This window comes from Amphiprion ocellaris, chromosome 10 (genome assembly GCF_022539595.1).
Source record: "Amphiprion ocellaris isolate individual 3 ecotype Okinawa chromosome 10, ASM2253959v1, whole genome shotgun sequence".
Lineage (NCBI taxonomy): Eukaryota > Metazoa > Chordata > Actinopteri > Pomacentridae > Amphiprion > Amphiprion ocellaris.
The window spans coordinates 14338192-14353569 of NC_072775.1; the positions used below are offsets into that span (position 1 = coordinate 14338192).

General features: G+C 39.9%; 1 long non-coding RNA gene across 1 annotated transcript; it reads right to left on the reverse strand.

The window, feature by feature from the left end:
- Positions 1-313: 313 nt before the first annotated feature.
- Positions 314-8956, reverse strand: LOC111572338 (uncharacterized). Its single transcript, XR_002746462.2, has 5 exons — positions 8787-8956; positions 4688-4809; positions 3975-4035; positions 3661-3838; positions 314-458 (listed from the first exon to the last, which is right to left on the reverse strand). It is a non-coding gene; the product is annotated as an uncharacterized LOC111572338 (long non-coding RNA).
- Between the last annotated feature and the right edge of the window lie 6422 nt (positions 8957-15378).

Sequence of the window (15378 nt, forward strand, 5' to 3'; positions counted from 1 at the left end):
AGAAGTCTATCAGTGCAGTTCTTGTGTCATTACAGTCTATCATTCCTTGCTTGTGATTTGTACTCGGTTAACAATAGGTCTGATTGTGCTCTGTGATACTGTGTGGGTGTCCAGGTGCACGTTGCATCTATTGTGTTGGGTGCCGAATTATATTTATGAATATCATCATACCGGGAACACAATAAAAGCAATTGTTGAACAGTTGCCCTCTCTCCTCTGCTATAAAAGCAGTCTTTTGTATCATGATATGAAAGTCACTGGATAAAAAGCTGCTAGCACTCGAATCTTAACTTTTTTCCCTCTAAACTTTAAACTTTATTTTTCTATTCATTAAAAGGTGCACATAAGGCAGAATAATTTATGCACATATTCATCTTCATTACTTTCCTTCTTCTGTTTCTCGTAATGTCTCCAATAGACAGGAGCAGAGCCTGGAGATGAATCCTCGTACACGCTGGCTAGACATGAAATGAAAGAAAAATGAGTCAATTAATGTGAAGCAACAACAATAATGTCTTTTGACATGTGGAATGAAGTGTGAGGATCACATATTGTCACTGCAGATGCGCAAACACAAAAACACAATTACTATGGCCGTGCATCTCTCGCAGTTTGTTACATATTCTGCAGTTTGTGTGTATCTGAGTGTGTGTGTGTATTTGTGCATTGCATCTGATGATCTTTGAAAATGGTTTGTGACATTTGGAGGGCCAGAGGACACAACACTGAATCATATTGGTTGCACCTCATATTAGATTCTCTTGTTTTCTGTTTTTTTCTCACGTGACAAGACACATCTCATACCTGAGGCTGCTCTCACCTTCCTGTTATTTTGGAGTTTCATTTTCTCTCCGCATCGATCTGATTTTGGCCGCAGATGCGAAGGAGAAAGAGAGGAAGGGAGAGTGAGCGAGGGAGAGTTGTTCATTTTCTTTGAGCCTGTGAGTGTTGAGGCATTATCTGCTTTTTAGAGGGTGTTGTTGTTCAGAAGCAGCCGGCTGGAGAGCCCTGCCTGCTGTACCTAATCGGAACCGAGAGCGTGACGCCCTGATTAAAAACCCAATGAAAGCACTCTCAAACACACACGCACGCACGCACGCACGCACGCACGCACGCACGCACGCACGCACGCACGCACGCACGCACGTACGTCTGCTTTAAAAACACCAACTCTCTCTTAAATATAGCATCATTTCTGTGCTGCATGCTCACACATGCTCATTTTTCAGGTGTGCAAGAAAAGACAGCTATGTTGCTAAGAAATTATAAATTAAAATATAATTGAGCGTGCATATTTAAAGATGTGTTCAGCTAGGAGGAAAGAATGAATTTCACGTATCAGGAACCCTGTTTGGAGAAGGTATATAATGTGTAAAATCAAGAATTTGAAGGGTAACGCATTGACATTGCTCACATGAATGCCAAAGCAGCTCAAAAATCTTAGTAGCTATTAGGCACACACAGACACACACTTACAGTATGGGTATAACTACATAGTACCTGTTAGCAAAGGACTAGGCGGTTATTAATCTTTCACCTTCATCACTCCTCCACCTCTCCACCTCCCTCTTAGTTTCAGTATAAATCTCTCCCTCTCCCCACTCTAACCTTTCATTCTCTGCCCTCCTCCCAGTTTTGTGGCTCTCAACCCCTGTGGTCATAAGCAGTGAGTGGTTATGTATGCATAAAATGGGAAAAGGAGGAGAGGGAGAATTTTAATTAATTTCTGTGTCTATATCTCCCTCCATCCACCTGCTCTACAGTCCTCGCAGGCAGAAAGTAACCTGGAGTCAAGCTCAAGCCTCCATGACAGGAGAATTGCAATTATTTCTTCAACATCCTTATCACACCCTAATACCACATCCATCCACCCAGGGTTCCGTCTTTTAAAGACTTCATCCAGAAACGCAGGGCTGAGCACACACATTTTTTCTCAACCCTTCAACTTTAACTTCAACAAGTAAATAAATTCACACCTCAGTGACAAAATTCTGCACTTACTACCACACAGCTCTGGTTCATAGACTGTATATAAAAACACACCATATATCTTTATATACAGTCTATGCTCTGGTTGCTGGGTTTGCTTTAGCCCAATTATCCCAGCTGACTCTGGACAAGAGGCGGGGAACACGTTGGTCAGATCACCAGTCCGTCACAGGGCTAACACACAGAAACAGACAACCGTGCACTCTTACATTCACACAGCTACTTGAGAATCACCATTTAACCTAGCAAACATACATGGCTTTGGACTGTAGGAGGAAGCATGTGGACGAAACCAATGTAAGGTACAGGGAGAGCATGCAAACTCTGCACAGAAATGCAACAACCAGCTAGTAGATTCAAACCTAGGATCTTCTTACTGCAAGGCAACAATGCACAACTGCACCCTTCGTCCATTCAGTTCAGTCCAAATACTAACAAGTAGTTAACTCCTACTAGTTGAACAACAAACTCTGACTGTACTTTATATCATCTATTTATGTATTATGTAACTTATATGCAACTTAACTTCTGGGAATTATTTATCCAGTATAACTAAATGTGGATATTATAACATGAAGACAAGTGTAGCTCAGGTGATAAAGTGGGTTCTCATTTATTGAGTCCCAAACCCCTAACATGAAATTATGTCCATATTCAAGGAATTCTTCCATATACTGCACCTACTTAATGATTTATGTACAATGCCAACGCTCAGTGCCAGTGGCCAGTGCAGTAGTGGTCGACTGCATATAAAGCAAGGCAAAAAGTGAAGGTGAGAAGGTTGAGCTTGTGAAAGGATGTGTAGGACGTTTGCTTGAGGCTGTAGTTCTCCTAAAGTCCCAGACCTGAAATTATTGCTTTTAACTACAAGCTTTCCCTTGCCTTAACCCTCGGAACCCCAAAACCTGCTGGTGGATTTGAAAGGGATGTTTGCGCTAAAACATGCCAAAATTACACCATTTATTAGAGACTTTCTAACAAGGCTTAAACTACTCATCTGTAACGTACTGCCCTGTTGGGAAACTTAACCAGATCTAAGCTTAAAATTGTGATATTCAGTGAAAATGGACCTACAGTCATGTAACAAAACTTCTTTGCTTTACTTTTTGGCAGAAATGCAGGCTGTTTGCACAGAGCAGATGGGAGCCAAGTATGGAAACAACTGAATAATTTAAGCAGTGAATTTCTATAGTATGTAGAGATTCAGTGTTCATCATAATATCAACAAAAAGTTGCACAATCTGCCCACTCCTTTGTCCTTCCTCTACTCTTACTCTCACTTTTTGATGTCTGTTTTCTGGCAGGTTCTTCTTAGGTCAGACCAGCCTGCTTGAGATTGAAAACCAATCACTTGTCAGATAAGGCTCCCAATATTGGACAACTTAACAAAACCCTGGAATATATTTCACGCCGGTGGGTTTAGTCTTGGAGATAGAGTGAGGAGCTCTGATATATGGAGGGAGCTCCGAGTAGAGTCGCTGCTCCTTCGTGTAGGAAGGAACCAGCTGTGGTGGTTCATACATCTGATTAGGATAACACCTGGACACATTTCTTTGGAGGTTTTCCAGGCATGTCCAACATGGAAGAGACCCTAAATAAAGTAATAAAGAAATAAAGTCTTTAAGAAGATCTTGGGTAATTTTATAGTACATTCAGTTTCACAGGACTGACCTGTACCTGACCTACTGTCTCAGCGTTTTCTGTTTCTTCGTACAATCCCAGACGGACTCCATGTTGCTGAGATCAGGTCTCTGTGTGGGCCAGACCATCTGTTGCAGGAATCCTCGTTCTTCTTGAACTAAACATAGTTCTTTATGCCTCTGGTTGCATCGTTGGGTTTGTTGCTGTGCTGCAGAATGAATTTCAGACCAATCAGATGATGATGGATTGGAAATTTTTACATCCAAAATGTCTAAAATGTTTGCACACTACTGTCCCAGCAGCTTTTCCTTCTAAAATAAGTAGAATAAATGTTTTTCATTAACCTCTTTTCTGCTGCCCCACTTGCCATCCTTGTGTCGCCTTCCTCCTCCCAGGATGTCCGATCTGCATAGAGGGAGAAATGACGGCACATTAATCGTGACCAGTCTAACTCACAACTCCCCCACACACAAATTAAACATACTAAACCTCACACACCCTCGAGCGCTCCGAGTTCCCTGCAAAGCAGTACAGTTCCATGCTGCTTAAGCCCTGGGGCCAACTCACAGGGTTTATAGAAGAAAGACTTAGAGTTGGGTTTGAAGAGGTCAGGGAGAAGGGCACACTGGGATGAAGGACAGAAAGAGAAAAGGATCCTGGAGAGGAGGGAAGTAAAAGGTGGGGATTGGAGCAGCACAGGGAGAGATTAACTGGCCTGAAAGAGGGAGGTCTAAATGAGAACATATAAAGCATGAAGTAGAGGAGGGTTGACAAGTGAGTGGGTAGAAGTGAAGGGAAAATGAAGGCTTTGGCAGAAATACAGTATGAAATTGGTTGCAGAATTAGAGTGCATTTGGAGACACGATGGTGGAGAGGCCAGAAAATGAAAGGATTGTGCAAAGAGGATAAGGGAAAAGGAAGGTAGGAGACTGTTGAGGCTTTTGGTGGTTACCTCCTTTCACCTCAGACTAAAATATATATCCTTGGCTATACGCAAACCAATACACCCACGAGCATGTTCTCTTTCTCTCTCTCTCCTTCTCTTTCACACACTCACATGAAGTGGGATGCTGATCCCTGGACCCCTGGACTCCAGCATGGAGCTCATGACAACACACTTTCTCTTTCCGTTGACTGTCCTATCACTGTCCTCCCTCCTTAGCTGAGATGAAATCAGGCCTGAAACGCAGAGAGATGATTCCAGCACATGGCAGTCTATTACACCAGAGCTCCGCTCTGCTGCAGATGCATCCTGTGAAGAGCACATTATATTCAACATACCCTGCAATACACTGCAAAAGCCCTCACCACTTGTGTCATTGTTTAATAATGATTTTATATAAAGATTTTGGAGCTGAAGACAAATCCGAGATGGCTGGAGCCCCACAGCCAAGTGAAGAGCCAATAAGCCTATGGGGAGCATAGCTTTCCATAAACAGACAGGTAGGAACAGCTGGCACATTTGACTGCACCATGAACTCACTGATGTGATGTGGGCATTACAGTTTCCATGCACTTTAAATAGAGAGCTGCAGCAGGGCATGATACAGTGATGGCATGTATGGGTTCCACTAGAACATGTATAGGAAGATTTGTAGTCATTAATAGCACACAGAACCATAAAGAAGCACTTCATCAGTCCTGCACTTTATGTCTGGGGTGAATATAGGTTATAATAAAACTAAAGCAGCAGATATCGACATAACCAGGCTTTTTGTCCCTACTACAGGCCAGTCTCTGGAAACATTCTTTTGATGGCATGTTTGTGTGTTGTTCAAATCCTGTGTTCTCATGCTCTAAATGTTATGTTACAAATGTGTAGTCCGAGCTTACCATAGTACTAACAATGACTTATATACTGTCTATGACGTTGAAAAAATAAAGGAAAAAAAAGTTTTTAAGTTTTTCGTACAACTTGTTTTGTTGCAGATTTTTATGTTTCATTTTACATAAAAAATTAAATTAAAAAGTATGTATATTAAGGATTTTTAAATGGTAATTTTTTTTCAAGTTACTTTATAATATATATATATATATATATATATATATATATATATATATATATATATATATATATATATATATATATATATACATGACAAAAAAACAATCAAGCCAAAACTATACATAATGCCCACATTAAGAATCTGTATTGTTACCAATAGTAATTCATTCTTTGTGTAACTGTAAAATTACTGTTTTACGGTGTTTAAATCAGCAAAACATGTCATTTTACACATATGTGTGTTATTTTCAAAGTTTTGTTTGGAGTTTCTTTGCAACTTTTGAAGATTACAATATTCCACTGTTTCTGGCACCATTTCTGTCTACAGTTTTTTTTTTTTTTTTAACAGTGTACTGTTGATGTAACTAATGCAACTATGACAACGAACAAAGTTTTGTACTGTAGCATCAGCACAGGCATTGTTTCATTGTCTGCTGTCTGTGAGATCATCTTCTCTGGTATGTGTGCACCAGCATGAATTCACATCCAAGTGTGTCCCACCAGGCTATTTTAAGTGACAGAGACAAAAAAGGTGTTTTCCTTTCAGACTCCTTGATGTGTGTGTTTGTGTAGGCAGTGTGAGTGTCTGTGTGTGCGCAGGGGTCCATAAATGTGTGTGGAAGCAGCAATATGTGCTGTGATGCATGGCTCATTCTTCCTCAGCGCACGACATCTGATAATAAGCCAATCACCGCGGCTGATGGAGAAGGGTGAGCGATGAGAGCTCTATCTCCCAGCAGAGAATGAGCCTGAGAGGGATAGATGATGTGCGTTGATGCAGACTGAGCTCTTTTCGGCCTGGCATGACCACCTAACACCTGAGACCAGGGCCAAGGCAGCTGCTACAGGCCTCATTGTTATAGAGAGCACATACCCAGTGAATGATTACCTCAGCACAGGTCTTGGCAAAGACGTGGTGGAAAAAGCACAGTTTGTTTCTGTTTTTTAATGCCGCACAATTGCAGAAAGATTGATAGTTCTGGCACAAGTTGTGATAACTCTGAGCTCCATGTCACACTGGGCACCAATTATCTTATGATATATTTACAAATTAACAAGCTCTTGGTCAAACGTCATGGCATTTCATGCGTACAGAAAAGAAAACACTGATAAATGAGGCTCAGGCTTGCACTAATTATTGCACTCCAACTGCACCGAGAAAATAAATGGAAATCTTATTTTATGTTGGCACCTGGTGTGGGACTCCTACTTACAGCTGAAATGCAAACAGTCTTGGCCTATTATTATGAGGCACACATTGATCAGCGTCTTATCATCAGCTGCAGGTTCACAGAGACAGAAATGCACATTGAAGCAGACATCCCATTATACATACATTCACAAGCAGGCAGTCACGCATGGCTCCCAGTACTGATCTCATATAGGTTGTTATTTTTCACTGCTGTTCTCCATTAAATAAAAGCTAAGCATCCGGTTCTCTGGATTAACGTAACTATCAAATACACCTTTGAAAAAAGTACATGTCCAGAGCAGGACAGAAGCAACAACAACAAAAAAACATTTGTAGATGATCTGGCATTACAGAGTGACAATCATGCAGAAATGAAGGGAGGCAGCAGCAAATTGTTCTCATCTCCAGAATAATATACTCGGCCTACCAGGGAATAAATGTTGGCTTAAAGCATCCTTGCTGCCTGTATGTTCAGAATGTATGTTCAGAAATCACTTCTGGCTCCTGCATTTTGTATAATTTCTGCATACATGTGCAGGCTGGTCCAGTGTACACATAGATTCAACAAACAGGCAATAAGAAATCTGCTGTCAGGTGCCAGCAAACACTCCGTGGGCAAAACAACCACATATGTGAGCCTGCATGTGAAATCAGAGGGGTTTGTCTGAGAGCCTGCAGTGTTGAGATAAACAAAAAACCAAGGCTTGCCCATTTGTCAGCGCGCGAGTGTGTGCATCTGAATCTCTCGCTTCCAGGACAATACAAACCTGATGAAGACCAGGGGCACATTTCAGTGCAATAATCATATAATTACTGCCATCATTCCCTTCACAGTTCTTCTATCTCCTGCTTTTTCTTCTGGCTGCCTCATTTCACAGCTCTTAAATACAAACTGAGACCAAAGATAAAAAAAAATTTAAAAAAAGAAAAGAAACTCCCATCAGGGCACAACAAAAGCAGCTATTTTGTATTCTTGTTAGCCCGTCAACACTAAATATCTGACAAACTGGTGGTGCACAGCAAATCTTTTGATTGCTTACATATTGATTTTTATAAGGTTAACACAAAAGGAATAATATCATAGTGTTACCTGTGTGGATTCATATATTTTCAAGCCCATCTTGAAGAAGTTCTCACACACTCGTATTTGCAATTACTTTTAAATTAATTATTCTCTCTGTACTGGCCAGAAGAGATGTGGGACTTTGTTTATTGTCACTGGAATTGCATAAGAAAATGGTCTCTGCACTTACAGAGTCGCCAGGATGAGTGATTCCAGCAGCAACTGTTTAATTTACATATGGGCACTGCATTAAAATAGATACAAAAATGTGAACACAGTGAAGCATTTAGTGGCAGGAGAGCCAGATATTTCCCTCAGGAGTTGGTAGATGCCACGAACAGAACTAAAACAGTGAATACTGGACTTAATCGGGCAGATAGAAACATGAATCCAATCCACAGGGAAGACCATATTGTTCTGAAACTGATGGGTGTGTAAATAATTGCTAGCAAGTTCACCATATCAACTCAAAAGGTAACTCTATGTCAGTGCTGTTTATATTTGGTTTCTGCTGCCCAAAAGTGGCAATAAATCCTCTCAGTCTCCTTGTCATGAAAACAACCCGACACTCCAGTGCAGTCATTGCCTTCATCTGGACAACTGGCCATCCCATCACTATGAAATACATGGTGTTCCTCTTCTGCTACACCCAGGCTGCACTGTTGCCACATTTAATGAGAAGCCCACACTTTAATACAAATCATGTCCTGGTAGCTACACGCTGTGCTTCTTCATCCCGTTCTCTTAAAGTGATAGTGTATTCTCTTTACATTAAAGGTAAGGGTTCACTCAATTTTCCATAGTAACAAGTAAGGCAAATATTTTAAAAACCTGACTCAAGTGCAGATACTGCAGCCAGGTTGTGGAAAAGAGCAAACTCTAATCAAGAAACTTACTGGGTTGTAAGAGGAACTAATGAGACTGATAATCCAAGGAAAATACCTCCAAAAAAAGAAGATGATCCAAGAAAACTACATCCAAAAAAATCCCAAAAATCAAAAGGACACAAATGAGAGGAGCAAGGAGAAGAATCAGGCCAGACACCATGAAGAGAGCAAACAGTAACGAACAGAACAAACTGACAAAAGGGAAGACACAGGACTATATATACTGAGAGAACTATCTGGGGAGACAAGACACAGGTGAAACTAATGAGTCCAATCACAGAGGAGGGAAACAGGCACAGAGAGGAAGTAAAACTACAAGAGTCACACAAAGACATTGATTATTACAGCATAAAACAGGAAATAACTGAGACAAACTCAGACAATGACAAAGCTAATTTCTGTGTAGAAAGCAAATGAATAAAAGTTGATACACTGACATAATAATCAGGCAAAGAAATATAAAAAAACAATGATTTGTCTGCTGTAATAGTGAATGGTTAGCTGAGTGCTGCCAGAGTTCAAAGTTACTGGATGCACCGATCAGACAGCAAAACTACCGTCAAGTGAAGTGAACAACACTGATCATCTTGTTACAATGCTGTCTTCTGCTGCGTTGTAAAAAGTGTATTTCAGCTGTTGTGGATCTGAAGAAATCTCACTCTGTTTTAGTGGTGGAAGTTTACTGAATTCTATTAACTTGAAATTACATTTTATCTCTTTAAACTGGGATTCTAATTTCAGCAAAAGTGTGAAACTCTTTCTTTAGCGTTGTGCATCTGATGTCATGACGGCCACATTTCTTCTAACACCTCAAACGCTGTTTTCTTCAAGTAGGTTTAGAGAGTAAAGAAAAGAAAAAAATGGTAAGTCTAAGGATAAAATCATGTTATATATATTTATATATTTTAGTAAATCAAGTAATTAAGATGGAAACCTTGCAAACTTCAAGGTCACCTTCCTTCAAATTAGGCCATCCTCATTTGAGATGAATCAAATGTTTTAAGTACACCAACATTAATGATACTTGCTAACTTAATCTGGATAAACTTAATCTGATTGTGTGTTACCAGCTGAAGCAATTCATTTAATTTGGTCCAACTATTCCCTTTTTATTCAGTGTGGAAGACCTTGGGTATCAGCACTCATGGGGAAGCTGCTTTGACTCGTACCACCCACATAAACATTGTTGCAGACCAAACGCAACTTCCAAGGTTATGGAACACCCCAGCTGCCTCCCCAGCAGGACAATGTCCCCAGCTAGACCACATAATCTGTTCAAGACACTGACCTATCCTCCAAAATTCCGAGATCTCATTACAATTGAGCATTTACAGGATACACCAAAACAAGGCTGATCCATGTAGGGCCCACTCTGCAACCCACAGGAGATAAAGCATCCATTGCCAACGCATCGTTGCAGGACTCCACAGGACACCCTCAGAGGTCCTGTGTGGATGGTTCAATGGATCAGAACTGCACAAGTGGAACTACTTAATATCAGGCTGGCGGTTTTAAAGTCAAGGCAAGACCCAGAGACACTTTTGGAAACATGAATGCCAGATGAGAGAAGAGGCATGATACATTTATAGCAGGTGGCCATGTTTAATTCGGAAAAAAATCTTTTCAGCACTTGCTCAGTAGTAGAGAATAATATTTCAGTCATTTGTGTAAAAGGGATACACTCCTAATTTTGCATTTTAGGATGCCTGATGTTCTGTTGGAAGGTTGTGGATATTCCCCAGCTCTGAAATATCCAATAGAACATCTGGAATCCTAACCTCCATGAGGGACTGGCAGCTGTTGGTGGACCTCAAGCGGCAGCTTAAGTTCCCCAACCACACTGCAGCTACCACCCTGAGACCAGACATTGTCCTCGTGTCGGAATCCACCAAGCAGGTTGTGCTGTTGGAGCTGACAGTCCCCTGAGAAGAATGCCAGGAAGAGGCCTTTGAACAGAAGCTCTCCAAATATGCAGAGCTGGTCTACAGCTGTCAGCAGGTAGGATGGAGAGCAAGGTATCTTCCAGTGGAAGTGGGATGCAGTGGTTTTGCAGCCCGTTCTTAATTAGAGCTTTCAGTCAGTTATGCATCGAGGGAGAGAGGAAGAGGAGAGCCATCTGCAGAACCACTGAAGAGGCAGAAAAAGCCTCAAGATGGCTGTGGCTCAAGAGAGGAGAGCCATGGAGTCATAGTAGCTAGACGTCTGGACACAAGCTGGGGTCTGATCAGCCCCGGCAGGGTCACCCAGAGGAGGGTGTATAACGTTGAAAGACCCGAAACACACGATGATCACAGGAACATCACTGAAGATGTGTCCCGAAGCACCAGTAGATGTATAGTCACAGCTGCATGATTTGCATGGATCGAAACTTTTCACTACAAGTTGCTTTGGAGAAAAGTAAATGAATACATTGTAGCAGTGAAAAGCTACTGATAAGATGTCTGCAATGTTGCTGTATTAATGCTGCTCAAATTGAATTTCTGCAAAACTTGAGACAAAATCTTCTTTGTAGCTGCAATACCACAGTAATGAAACCCAACACTGGATTTAATTTTAATGAGTTTAGAACCAATCCTTCTCCTTAGTTTTTCTTCAGAGTCAGACTGTTAAATCCACAAGAGTTCGGAGCCTGATCCCTGTCATGTCCTTATCCCTCTTTTGCCTCCAACCTCTGGCAACCCTGCATCTCCTTTCATCATGGGGACAATGTCTGGCAGTCTAATAAATCATACATTGAATAAAATCAAAAACATTAAAAGAAAAAAAAAACAAGTTATTGCTTTGAACTTCTGGTCCCACTTTGAAAGTAAAATGTACCTCCCATATGTCGAGAAAGAGTCAGAGAGAAGGAGTGTATGTGGGGGAGAGATGCAGAAAGACGACGGAGAGAGAGAGAGAGAGAGAGAGAGAGAGAGAAAGTGCATGCGTCTGTTATCTTTTTCTGCTTTGATCTCGCTCGCTATTATCCACTTTCGCCTGCGGTCAAGTGTGCAGCTGCCATGGCTCCCCGTGAAACAAGGAGACAGACAGAGGGGGTGTTCCTGTTGAGTGAGGCCTGTGATGAGTTCTCAGGTCTGCGCTGTCACTGCTCACAACACAGCTTATGTAAGCCAGAGACGAAGGAGGCGAAGGAGGGAGGGAGGGAGGACGCAGAAGACAACGAGCAGAGACCAAAAAAGAACGGGAAGAGGAGAAAAAAAGTGTCAGGCAGGCAGTGAGAGAAAGAGAGGGAGAAAGACGGGCAGAGCTGTCATCATAAAGAGTCTGACTCATTCCTACTGTGCTGGATATAGCACTGAGCTGAGAGGCATGTAGCTAATGTACGACAGCTCCAGAACAATTACGTTCCTTCCAACCAGGATTAGGTTCATAATATAGAGGAGAACAGACCAGACTCTACAAATGTAGACCTAGAAAGAAGTCAATTTCAACTAAGACTGCTGCCAAATTATGTCTGTAGGTGAAACTTACTTTAGTCCTCAATATTAAATGAAGACATTCACTTAAAGTCTGGATATTTGAACACACAAAGACTTTAAAAAGCATTTCGTGTCATTTCGGCATAGAAAATGCTTTAATCTTGGAAAAGGGGAACGGTTTTATAATTTGCTCCACTGGGGTGTTACAGAACCTAATGGGGGTTGTTAATATTGCATTTTCAGTGTAAATCTTCGCTGTTTGCATATTCAGGTTTCACTAGATCCTGGCTGGGCAGCTTTATGTGCGTCAGTCAGATATGTAATTTTTCTTCTGTCATATTCACTGAGCTATTGTGTCCGTAGTTATCTCCAGAGGCAGTTAAGGGCCTCTGCTTGGCATGTTCTCCCTCTGTAAGTGCCTCCAGAAAGGACTGGCTGTGAAAGCTGCAGTCAAATAGCTGTAATTATCTGCAATCAGTTGACAACCAGGGGCTGGCTGAAAGGCTGCTCACACACAAACACAGTGGAGGGAGAGAGGCATCGAGGGCCACGGAGGGTAGACTATCTGAGGCAGAGAAAAGAAATACGGCAGCGATAGCAGTTTCGAAAATCAAGCAGCAAGGTTGTAAAAAAAACATGTTATAATTGAGATCAAGCTGCGGCAGATGTGAATACAAATGAGATAAGGAAATGTAGCAGAAGAAAGACTGCTGTCTCTAAAACCATTTATCTCCTGCACAGCCTCATGTTTTTCTGCAAAACATTGTTTTTTTTCCCAGACATTTCTATTTTAAAGGGAGAACATGTTGCATAGCTGCGTACATCCTTTGTGTAAGGGCATTTTATTCAGCCTTTCTGGATCAGATGCCACAGAGTGCTTCACAATATAAGTGAAACTAGGTTACATGGGTTTATTTGTTGCACATGTTGAATAGTACAATACTATTTTTATAATATGGACCAAAGGAATTTGATTGGAGTAACAATTAAAGGGAAAGCTCACTGTAAAACACTACAAAGGAATTAAGTCAAATCAACTTATCTTTTCTTGCTTTCTGAATGTAATTTTTTTTAATCAAATACAACTTTTGGGCATTTTCAGTTGAACTTCAAATGTCAAATTTCTATTTTCAAACCAGTTTAGAGCTAAAAATCATCAGGTCTTAGTGGGCTAAATGGAGGCATTTTGGCTTAAAATGATGAGTTGAATGAATGAACAACTAAGAGTTCAATCTACTCATTAAATTTAGTGTATAAGAAGTAAAGCCATCGCATAAGCAAACTTCTGGAAACGCACTGTTAAAAACTCCCTAGAGACTCTTGCATTTTGTAGTTTGAGAAAACAGACATAGTGGAAACTTGCTGTGTCTTTTTAAATTGAATTAATATTCATCATAATAATCTAAACATTTCTAATCATGACAAAGGTCAGTATTGAATTCAGTCTTTGTAGACACATATTTATCTCACACAGTGTCTTTGTAGTGACTCTGGTCAAAATGGCTTCAGCAGCTAAAAGTTCTGAAAGTTAAATGATGAATAAACACTTTCAACTTTGAAAATATAAAAGTAAAACAAGTTTTTCTGTAACCACTGTCGTTGTGACTAGTTCATTCAAATTAATATCTAGAGTTTATTAGAGTTGTTTTCTTGTTTAGTTTCATTTTTATTTTCCACTTTCACAACTAGTAAGTTGACTTTGAGCTACTTAATCATTTGAAGTACAGTTAACTTACATTTTTAAGGCATTAGCAAATTCTAAGCTGAATAACTTGATGACTGATAAATCACAGAGCTGGTATATTAGCTAAATAGTTTTTAAAATTATGCTCTAAAACTTTTCTGTAATCCAAATGTTTATATTATTGTGTCTATAAAGTCTGCATTGTTTCATAAAAATACATCACATCTGCAGTAATCCTTCGCTACAATATGACTGTAATGTTGATATAATTTACATTTTATGTCTGTCTGTATTGTCTACTTTACAAAGCTTAAAGTGAAAAGGAAAATTAAAACAGTTGATTATCCTTAAACCTGCACAAACAAAAAGTACATAAGTCGATGTTCTGAGCTTTTAGTTGTATTTGTATTGTCTTTATTAGCAGGTGGATTTTGCTTGGTGTCATGGAGCTATAGTTGTTGAAATTCCTGTTTTATTCTGAGCTATTTAAAAAGATGACCACAGGGCATCTGCATGAAGAACATCACTGAAAACTCAGAACTGAACAGTTACTAAATGGAGCTTATGGTGATATTAAAATTCCAGCTGCTGGTGGATTTAAAATACATATTATCTATTTAAAATTGTGCAAATTACACCAGTTATACAGCAAAAAATTGTAAAAACAGAAACAATAGTCAGATTCTGTTGAACAAATCATGTGTGACATGCGGTTCCATCAGGAAAATGATCCACATCTGAGGATAAAATCATGACGTTTCATTAAAACTCACTACAATCTACAAATCCCACAATTTCATCAAAAATACACTCTTTGCCTAAATCAGATCATGTAAAAAACAAAAGATTCTGTGGTCTTGTCACAACTGACAGGCAGTTAGTGAATCAGCTGTGATTAACAGTTACAAATGCTACATAGAGAAGCAATTTGTCAGCAAGTTGTTAGAAGATACATTCAACATAGTGAAATATCTCTCTATGCTTTGTATGCAGAATAGTGTAAAACATGTTTTTAGGAGCTGTAAATATATATTTTTTCCAATATGGAAAAAAAATATATATACAAAAATATATATTTATATTTGCAGTGGTTTAATTTTTTTTGTAAAGTACGGTGGTCAAAGAAGTTCAATTAAATTTTTTCTTTTTTATTTTTAATGGCATCATAACTGCCTCAGACTACACAAAGGCATTTCTAAATTCTCTCTACTTCTAGTCATGGTTGTGCTGTTTCCCTTGCATTGCAGGACTTTATATTACAGTGAAAAATAAGCCCACAATGAATAAAAATGTGACAGGAGAAAAAAAAAAACAACCCAACTTGGGGTTCAGAAGGTTAAACAATTCACTTTTCACAGTCATTTGAACACATTTTTGAGCTGCATTTTACTTCTGCTTTTATATAATGTGTAAGTACAGTTACAAGTCTGCTGCTTTCTCAGGATATTTTGTCTCATTCGCCGTCCTTGCAACTTGCAAACTCTCACCCATAAAGCCT